Genomic DNA, 10,659 nt, shown 5'->3' with positions numbered 1-10,659 from the left:
AGAATATATATATATATATATATATATATATATATATATATATATATATATATATATATATATATATATATAAACCGACATATGGAGGATAACGAAGCTGTTTTGCTTGGATCCTGTTATGAGAAACGAGTCACTATTGTTTCGTTTAGCTCAACTGAAGTCATGATAATGATGATCATGATAAAAATAGTCACAATAACCAGTGCCCCTTTCAGACAAAATCTTGAACTTATTCCAGGAGCCTCTGCGGCTCCAAGGCTGCGCTGCGCTCAGTAGCAGGAACATGATGGTCTTCTCTGAAGCAAGTTTTTGACGAAGCTGTGCTGTTTCGTCAGTTAACGTATCCTCAAGCAAGCGGTATCCGGTAACACCCTTATATATATATATATATATATATATATATATATATATATATATATATATATATATATATATATATATATATATTTTTTTTTTTTTTTTTTTTTTTTTTTTGCTTTGTCGCTGTCTCCCGCGTTTGCGAGGTAGCGCAAGGAAACAGACGAAAGAATTGGCCCAACCCACCCCCATACACATGTATATACATACGTCCACACACGCAAATATACATACCTACACAGCTTTCCATGGTTTACCCCAGACGCTTCACATGCCTTGATTCAATCCACTGACAGCACGTCAACCCCGGTATACCACATCGCTCCAATTCACTCTATTCCTTGCCCTCCTTTCACCCTCCTGCATGTTCAGGCCCCGATCACACAAAATCTTTTTCACTCCATCTTTCCACCTCCAATTTGGTCTCCCTCTTCTCCTCGTTCCCTCCACCTCCGACACATATATCCTCTTGGTCAATCTTTCCTCACTCATTCTCTCCATGTGCCCAAACCATTTCAAAACACCCTCTTCTGCTCTCTCAACCACGCTCTTTTTATTTCCACACATCTCTCTTACCCTTACGTTACTTACTCGATCAAACCACCTCACACCACACATTGTCCTCAAACATCTCATTTCCAGCACATCCATCCTCCTGCGCATATATATATATATATATATATATATATATATATATATATATACATATATATATATATATATATATATATATATATATATATATATATATATATATATATATATATACTCAGCTGGAGTCCAGGTGTAAGATTTCTTGAATATTTATATAAACTAGCCTTATATTTGCATACAAATAACTTGATCTACAGACATTTTTGTACATAAAATGAAGTATTAAGTTAGAAGGAAGTATCGGAGAAGTGCAACAATAAAAGCTTGTCTCAGAAAATAAACACAAACTCTAGAAATGTATTCAATATGTATAAAAGTACATGTCGAAAGGGAATAGCAATTCATTCGATCATATATATATATATATATATATATACACACACACACACACACACACATATATATATATATATATATATATATATATATATATATATATATATATATATATATATATATATATATGTATATATATATATATATATATATATATATATATATATATATATATATATATATATATATATATATATATATATATATATATATGAAAAGTACCTTTAAAGAAACATTCAACACAATGTTTAGGACAGGCTGGTTTGTTGGTTATTTGGGTTTAAAGCCTATCAACTACCAGGGTCGTTGTGACCGTCAATGTCAAATTATAACCATCAATGAAAAGAAAAATTTGAACATCAGGTGTTCAAGATAATTCTAAGACCATACACGCCATCACCATATATACACATGGCCCCTGCTTTTAGGATAGGAAAACAGTTTAATATCAGTAATGAATTTTATTCAGGCTTTTGATTATAGGCGCATAATTACATATGATGTAAATAAAATAGATATTGACGTATACCACTTGATGGATACTGAAGAAATAGAATTCGATATATATTTTGCATTTTCGTGGCATTTATATATAAAAAATCATCAGTTGAAACATAATCAAATTAAATAGATAACAAAGCTTTCCAAAAGTGGATGAAGCACCTAAAGTAAAATCAACACGTACATATATATATATATATATATATATATATATATATATATATATATATATATATATATATATATATATATATATATAAAATTCCAATGAACTCAAAACAGAAAGAAAAAAATAGTGGCTTCGTCTTGGCAACATAAGACACACACACACACACAAATCTTACAATTCATATTCACCGTAGCCCCTTCTTATTATAGTCCCTAATATATACAGAGGCTCTTGTCACTACAGATCAAGAAACTGAGGCTAATATAGGTAGCTATATTTGCTGCTCCTGGCCTGCCTAGGCTAGAGGATCTGGAGCACCCTAAACCGGTCGAGCAGGCGGCCCAAAGGGTGTGGAACTCGTCTCTCTGTGTTAATTAGATCCAACATCAAGGTGTTCAATCCTTTTAATCCGTTTGGCTGTTGTTTATGATTATCCGATGTCTATCTCGTGCAGGGACATTGTTTTGGCGGGGATTCTAAACTTGTTTGACCTGCCTTCTGGACACGGGCGATGGTGAATTAATTTTCTGTTCCGTTTGTTTATGCTTTGATGGTGGATTATTTTTCCTCTGGTTATGAACTGATATTATCGTACGTTAACTGCAGACTAATTTTCGACGAAATGCAAATGTTTTCAATGATACGATTCTAAATCATTTTTGACAGTTGCTCCCAATAGCGAACTCATTTTAATTTTTTTTTTTTCACTGAGAGTGGATTATTGTACTCTATCACTTCATTTTACTGTACGATTGCTGAGCATTCATTATCAGTGAAGCAAGAGCTTTCTATCACAAATCCTAACTTGTTACTATGTACGCAAGTTAACGTTTCAGAAGTCGCTACGATAAATTTTTGTTTTGTTTATGCAAAAAAGTCCAGTAAGTATGTACCCTTATTACTTAATATGTATATTTCGTGCATTTTCTTTGGAATTTGTTTATGCTGTGAGGGTAGATTACCCAAGTCTATTTATCAATGAATAATATCCTATGTTAAACGTGAAACCACTTACCAAAAACGGATGACAAATTTCCATTAGAGATTTTTCAAACTCTCTCGTTGATTTGATTTACGCCAAGACGAGGATACGAATGCAACAAATGATGAAGTAGAAAGAATATAGGAAAATTATGTCAATAAAAATCTATCAATACTCGTTACTTATCTTTACCTGTCGAAATTTTTTTTTTTGCTTTTTATTAATTAGAAAATACTGAAAGAATATAAACGTACCAAGGGTGTTTGTACTACTACGAAATCTTGAGGATCGACAGAGCTCAGCTACGAGAGTATCATTAATCCAAAAGCGGCGATGTCGCTTACTGTCCGTCCAGTGGGTCTGTGCTTAGGAAAGTCCGTCCACTCGTCCAGGCGACCATGGTCCCCCCCAAGGTTGTGACGTCGACAAAGACCACTCGTCCAGGCGACCATGGTCCCCCCCAGGTTGTGACGTCGACAAAGTCCTGGGTGTGACGTCGAACTTTGTTTACAAAAGCCCCAGTTTGTGACGTCTCGATAAGTCCAGCTGTGGTGCGTCATGTCTAAATATGGGCCTCTGACAAAGTAGAAAGAGATAGAGAAACCATTCCTCTCTCCCCCGACCCCCCTCCCTCGCCGCCCCTGAATGGTCGTTACGACAGTGTACAGACAGTCCATGTACGACCATCACTTCATTCCAGTTCGCGCGACGAAGAGGGGGAAAGTTCCAGTGATGACGCCAGGAGTCCATCCATCAGCGAAGGACGCTCTTGGTCGCTGATCTAAGGATGATGAGTTTCTTTCATCGGGTCAACATTCAGTTTCCGTTTACCCTTCAGATGGCGCAAGGCAGCTGGCGTTCCTCTTCCCTCGCGAGGCAGCTGGTAACTCGGGTCAACTCGGGGTCATACCGTATGCTGGCACAGGTCACAGGCAGCGGGTTAGGATGTCACGCCTGAAAAATGGGGTAATTACTAAGTGCTAGTTACCAATATTTCATTTTACTATCACTAATCACTTGTGTTTTATATATATATATATATATATATATATATATATATATATATATATATATATATATATATATATATATTGGAAAGGATCACAATTTTGCGCGTGATCAAGATGTTCCTATGAGTCCACGGGGAAAATGAAACACAAGTTCCCAAGTGCACTTTCGTGTAATAATCACATCATCAGGGGAGACACAAGAGAGAAATATAACAGTCAGTTGATATACATCGAAGAGACGAAGCTAGAACGCCATTTGGTAAACATGTGATTGTCCAAAACATACAACCATGTATATCAACTGACTTATATTTCTCTCTTGTGTCTCCCCTGATAAAGTGATTATTACACGAAAGTGCACTTGGGAACTTATCGTGTTTCATTTTCTCTGTGGACTCAGGAATATCTTGATCATGCGCAAAATTGTGATCCTTTCCAATATATATATATATATATATATATATATATATATATATATATATATATATATATAATGTATATATATATATATATATATATATATATATATATATATATATATATATATATATATATATATATAATTGGTTATTAACAAATAATATCTAACACATATGCTTATGAAATAAATATTCTATAAAGCATTACGTATTAATCCCAGCTGATTAGAGGAGATTTGCTAATCCAGTCCTCCCAAATCCTGTTTTTGCCCTCTGTATCTCCCGGTTATTGCCAGACCTCACCACTATGATGGTTTCGTTATACTGGGTTTCAAGAGACTGTGCGCTGCCTGTACTTCGTTTGGTTCGTTATCGAAGCATTAGGGTCTAGCGACTACCGGGATCACTTATGGTCGTCAACGTCACGTTATAACTACTATTCGAAATTGTGCTGACCACCAATCCATACGCAATCAAAACCACGTCCCACCATGTACGCAAGTTAATGTTTTAGAAGTCCCTTACGATACAGAAAAAAAATTTGTTTATGCAAAAATTCTCAGTAGGTATTTAACCTTATTATTCACTATGTATATTTCGTACATGGATATATTTTTGGTAATTTTTCATATCACGAAAATTATGTTGTCAAACTTCACTTTTACATAAGACCCTTATCGATATTATAATGTGTATGATAATGAGTGGCGTCATCAATTTGCAGTGTGTGTGTGTGTGTGTGTGTGTGTGTGTGTGTACTGAATTTCATCACCGAGGAGTCCACTGCACTGTTGTGGTTCGTTGATGATTCGTGCGGTGAAGACGTACATGGCCATTCGCTTGTTGACGGTAAGAGCGAGTGGAAGAAGGCGACGACGGTCCAAAACATCCCCACCTGATTCGTGTTAGCGAAGGAATAATTGATGACGTAACACGGACAGATGAAGCAGCATCAATGAATGATCGGTTTCATGTACTGAATTACTCGCTCGTGACTGATTGATGACAGTTGACGATTACGATCTGACGTATAAAATACATTCTCCGACTCGTTTAATTGATGGAAACTCTATTACGTATTGATGTCCACAGAGTTGTACAAGTGGGCAGGATTAATTCTAGTATTCTACTGGTCGCTACAACATCATCTATTGCCATCAAGGACTTAGTTATCAATAGAATGACGTTATCAGTTCTTGGATTTGTACCTGCATTGATTACTTGATGGCTGGTTGATGACGTAATGGACAGTCGTATTGCATTATCTTTATACTTGCTCATTTCCTCGCGGACGCTTTTGATGTGTCATATATGTGATACACTAGGAATAAAATAGTGTAACCCAAACGATTTACCAAAAAATTTGAATATATCCGGATAGTTTTGCATGTGGTAGTAATAATAAAGAAAATAGTGGCAAAAGTGTTGTAAGTGAAACATATAAGGTCTTATCTCTTATCGCAGAATAGCAAATAATAATCCTATCAATGGAAATTATCGCAGAAAATGGAATCTTAATCATTTTAGAAAATGGATATGAATGACAATACGTCTCAATACATCAGTGAAGACCTATAGGAAACTATTTCATACAAATTATACTTTATCATTTATCTATCATCTGCGGAAGATGATAGAAAATCCTTTTAGGTCGGTATTTGAGAAACATACCAGACTTTGTCTATCAATCTGTCTATCTACACACATACATATGGAAGGGGTGGAGTGGAACAGGCCTTGGGTTGTTGGGGCCTAAACATGCGAGAGGGTGAGAGGCGTGGATGGAATAAAGCGAATTGGAGCAATCAGGGGAAGACGTGCTGTCAGCTGGCTGAACCAGGGCATTTGAAGTGGTTAGGAAAGGTCTGTGGGGCCTGGTTGTGGTGGATAGGGAGCTGTGGTTTTGGTACATTATACATGACAGCTACAGTAGATGTGAGCACATGAGGATATTCTTCGTCTGTTCTTGGCGGTATCTTGTTAACATGAAGGACCACGAAGAAGTGCACACACACACACACACACACACACACACACACACACACACACACACATATATATATATATATATATATATATATATATATATATATATATATATATATATATATATTATATATTCGACATTTCCCGCGTTAGCGAGATGGCGTTCCCGAACAGATGACCGAGCCTTAGAGGGAAATCTTCTCATATGGCCTCCTTCTCTGTTCTTTCTTTTGGAAAGTAAAAAACTGGAGGGCAGGATTTCCAGCCTCCCCGCTCTGTCCCTTTCAGTCTCCTACGACAAGCAGGGAGTAGTGGGAAGTATTCTTTCTCCCCTATCCCAGGGATATTATATATATATATATATATATATATATATATATATATATATATATATATATATATATATATATATATATATATCTTTTTTGTTTCTAATTCATCATTTTCTCTTTGTGGGGTTTTAAGGATGGCGATGATTTTTAAGGGGGACTTAATCATCCTCGGTTCTAATTTTATCCTCACAAGGGTTCGTGGCTTCCACTCACACTGTGGAGATGGTGTTAACAAGACCCCTAACTCACTTCCCAGAACATCTGGAGAAGTTAGAGGACGAGACAGAATACTCGGAAACAGAGAGAGAGAGAGAGAGAGAGAGAGAGAGAGAGAGAGAGAGAGAGAGAGAGAGAGAGAGAGAGAGAGAGAGAGAGAGAGTGTTAGGGAGGAAATGAAGCGGTCATAAATGCAAAACTAAATTAAGATGAAGAGAGAAAAATTCATAGAAAAATGTAGAAAAAAATGTCCACAAAATAACCCAGTTTATAAATAAAATTCCTTACACCTCACGAATGTCATAAGAATTAATTCTCCTTTTCTTTCTTTTCATTAACGCCTTTACCGGCAGCAGCAACAGTTAGCACGATTTTCCCTCCTGAGTTGGTTCCGGGGTTTGATACAAAACCAAATGCAACGTAAGAATCATTAACTACACATATCTACGTACAAACATACTTAAAAAATTGCAATAGTTTTTCTTTATAGACGTATCTTTTTTTCCTTCTCGTCTTTCGCTCAAGGTTTTGAAGTAAAGCATATACTCCTTCCCTTCCTTGTGACATATTTTTTTTCTTCCTCTTTACTTACAATAAAATAGTATGACACATCGTACCCACACTGCTTTATTTACATACTATTTTCTATTACGATTAGTCCGAATTAACATTGGTTCAGTATCCCCCTTCCTGGGTTTCCATCTTCTACCGCACAGTAAACACCAAGTCTGTCTCTCTCTCTCTCTTTTACCATCCTAATTTCCTTTCTTTCCTGCGTCTTACCAATATAATAAATTGGTTACACCTTAGCAACCAACGCCATTTAATTCTTTTCTCAATCTGAGGCTTGAGACTTGGGAGGGTGGTGGACTCATTTTATTTCTACCTCCACCTGCCGCTTCTCCACCGTCGCCAGCAGAAGCGGTGGTGGTGGCTGCAGCAGCAGCAGCAGCAGAACGCCCTCCCTCCGCCTCTCGGCCAGGCTGCGGGGGTTGTCAGGGGAAATTCATTTTTTAATTAAACTGGTGAATTCAAGACGCGCGACAGAAGCTCCGAGGAGGCTATTTACATACTATTACTGGCCCTTAGGTCCTCTCCTTGTTGTCGGCCCACGCCAGTGTACGCACTTGTTTGTCTGCGCTCTGTTGCAGGAAAGGTGTGTGTGTGTGTGTGTGTGTGTGTGTACGAAAGGAATGGTTAGTGGTTCTTTGCGTGTTTTTGAGAGAGAGAGAGAGAGAGAGAGAGAGAGAGAGAGAGAGAGAGAGAGAGAGAGAGAGAGAGAGAGAGAGAGAGAGAGAGAGTGTGTTACGGACAGTTAATGGGTTATCATGGGCTTCGTTTGATAAGAGGGGGAAAAAAAGGTGTGGTGGTTTGCGGTTCATTATTTGTGTTTTGCTTAAGGTAAAGGTGTGGTTGTGGAGCAGCTGCACTGTGTTTTGACTTGAGGAAAAAGCGCGCGTGGTTTAATGTCCTTTTGTGTCGAAAAATAAAAAAAAGTGCGGGTGGTTTGTGGTTCTCTGGGTGTGATTTGCACGGGAGAAGGGGGGGATTAAGGTGTGTGTATTGCTATCTTTTGGCGTGTGTTTAGTTCAGAGGGAAGAATTTTCAGTTTTACTGAGGAAAAAACGTGGCATGGGGCATTGCACAGGCGTGCGCTGTGTTCAGGAAAATGTAAGGAATATAATTTCATTAATCATACTTACTCTCGTTAGAAAATGGGTGTGAAATATTAACTATTTTCGCATTCATTCCATTCACATAAGGGGTTAATAATTGGCGACTCTTAACCTTATCTGTTCTCAGCACGTTAACATAAAACGCGTTTTCTTTAGTTAACCGTAAACGCTGTAAAATTTATGCGTCACGTAATTAACACTAAAAGAAAGTATCAAATATTTTTCCTTTAATAGCAGTAGTCTTAATAATCATGACAGTCGAAAGGTGTGTATATCCTCAGTCAACCAACCATTCATTCTGTTCTATGTCGGTTTTGAACTATATTAGACCTTTAAATTTCCCATATACTGGCACGAGACATGCAGTTTATTATAGTTACCCCCCCCACCCACTCTCGCACAAACTGCCCAAGAGCAGAGTCCACTGCGGCCTGGTTGTTCATGATTTGAAAAAAAGAAGAACAAAGGCGAGCGGCATTACCTGTTTACGTGCGCAAGGTCTTCTATGAAGCTGCTGAATTGACCAACTGTTCGTAGTTTTATATATATATATATATATATATATATATATATATATATATATATATATATATATATATATATCACAATTTTGCGCGTGATCAAGTATATTCCTATGAGTCCACGGGGAAAATGAAACACGATAAGTTCCCAAGTGCACTTTCGTGTAATAATCACATCATCAAGGGAGACACACGAGAGAAATATAACAGTCAGTTGATATATAACGAAGAGACGTAGCTAGGACGCTATTTGGTAAACATGTGACTGTCCAAGACAGACAACGAGCGTATCATAAACTTACTATGTGGACAAGAAGGTGAATCTCTTACAAGTTTTATCAACAATAAAGTTATCCAATTTGTATAGACCTTCACTAATATTAGATCATAATTCTTTGTGCATTGAATTTTCTGTGTGACCTCTCTCATGAATTTCAGATCTTCATAGGAAAGGTCGACTTAGAGATGAAAATCACACAATGGACAGTTTCTGTGCCAAGCGAAAAGTGTACTTTAAAAACGCTGTTACAAATGCCTGAATAAATTCAAAAAGAAAGAGAGAAAAAAATATCTGCCAAGTTCATCAGCCTCAGAACAAGGTATCAAAGATGCCACTACTTCCTTGGCAAATATTCTGAGAGCTCTAAGCTAATGTGGAAGAAGAGCTCCACTTAAGACAGTCTCCCCCCCTTAAATAATTTATCTCTTTATGAAGGACATATCCTGGTTGCAGGGTGGCGCAACTTTAATGTGGCTCAACCGGTCATTTTCTCGCTTATCGCTTATATAGCCTTAAGGCAGGAGAATGATAGATATATCCATATGGTAATATATTTCACACACACTAGCAAGTGTTGCTGTACACGTTACTTGAGATAGGTCGTGAAACGTATGTTTCCTTCATGCAAATGAAAAGATATTCCTCAGCAAGAGTTGGGTAATCTTCCACGACTGAAATTCACGTGAAACATGAGGATTATGAGAACAATGAGAAGTCATGGGCACTAATCACCTGTTATTATTTTCATGGAAACATTACTGGCATTGTGGCGGGCGAATTTCACGACTTGACGAAACCCATGCTGAAGTGTAGTTATAAATGAATTTATCATGAAGAACATATGCAAATGTACGAAGTGTTAAGAAGGAACATGTACCATATTCTTCTTCAGGAATCTAAACAGGACAACAACAACTAAAATCAGCATTATTATTTGCAGTTGTTCACTGAACCCAATCACAGAGGAAGAAAAACGACCACATACAGAGAAGAGGATCAACACCAATTCCATCTCCCAGAAATAAGTCTTATGAAAAAGACTGAGAAATTGAAAATCATTCTCTAAAAAGAATAAAAAAAAAAAAAAAACCGGCGACTCCAGATCTAATGCATATGTCCCCGAATACTAATTACGTTCGATAACATAACATACCATAATTCTTTCACATTATAGATATTCAGTGAACAGGGTATCATGGTAAGATACAAAATATAAGGCG

At 37.0% G+C, this 10,659-nt stretch overlaps 1 protein-coding gene across 1 annotated transcript in view; it reads right to left on the bottom strand.

The window, feature by feature from the left end:
• Positions 1 to 1,799: 1,799 nt before the first annotated feature.
• The window catches only part of LOC139766021 (uncharacterized), a 318,431-nt gene continuing 309,571 nt past the window's right edge, over positions 1,800 to 10,659 (bottom strand). The window contains exon 5 of the mRNA XM_071694125.1: positions 1,800 to 3,953. The gene's annotated coding sequence lies outside the window, so the exon portion shown is untranslated. The remainder of the gene's footprint in view (positions 3,954 to 10,659) is intronic.

Source organism: Panulirus ornatus, chromosome 56, assembly GCF_036320965.1.
Source record: "Panulirus ornatus isolate Po-2019 chromosome 56, ASM3632096v1, whole genome shotgun sequence".
Taxonomy (NCBI): domain Eukaryota; kingdom Metazoa; phylum Arthropoda; class Malacostraca; order Decapoda; family Palinuridae; genus Panulirus; species Panulirus ornatus.
The sequence above is the reverse complement of the archived record's forward strand: the minus strand, read 5'-3'. Positions and strand labels throughout refer to the sequence as shown.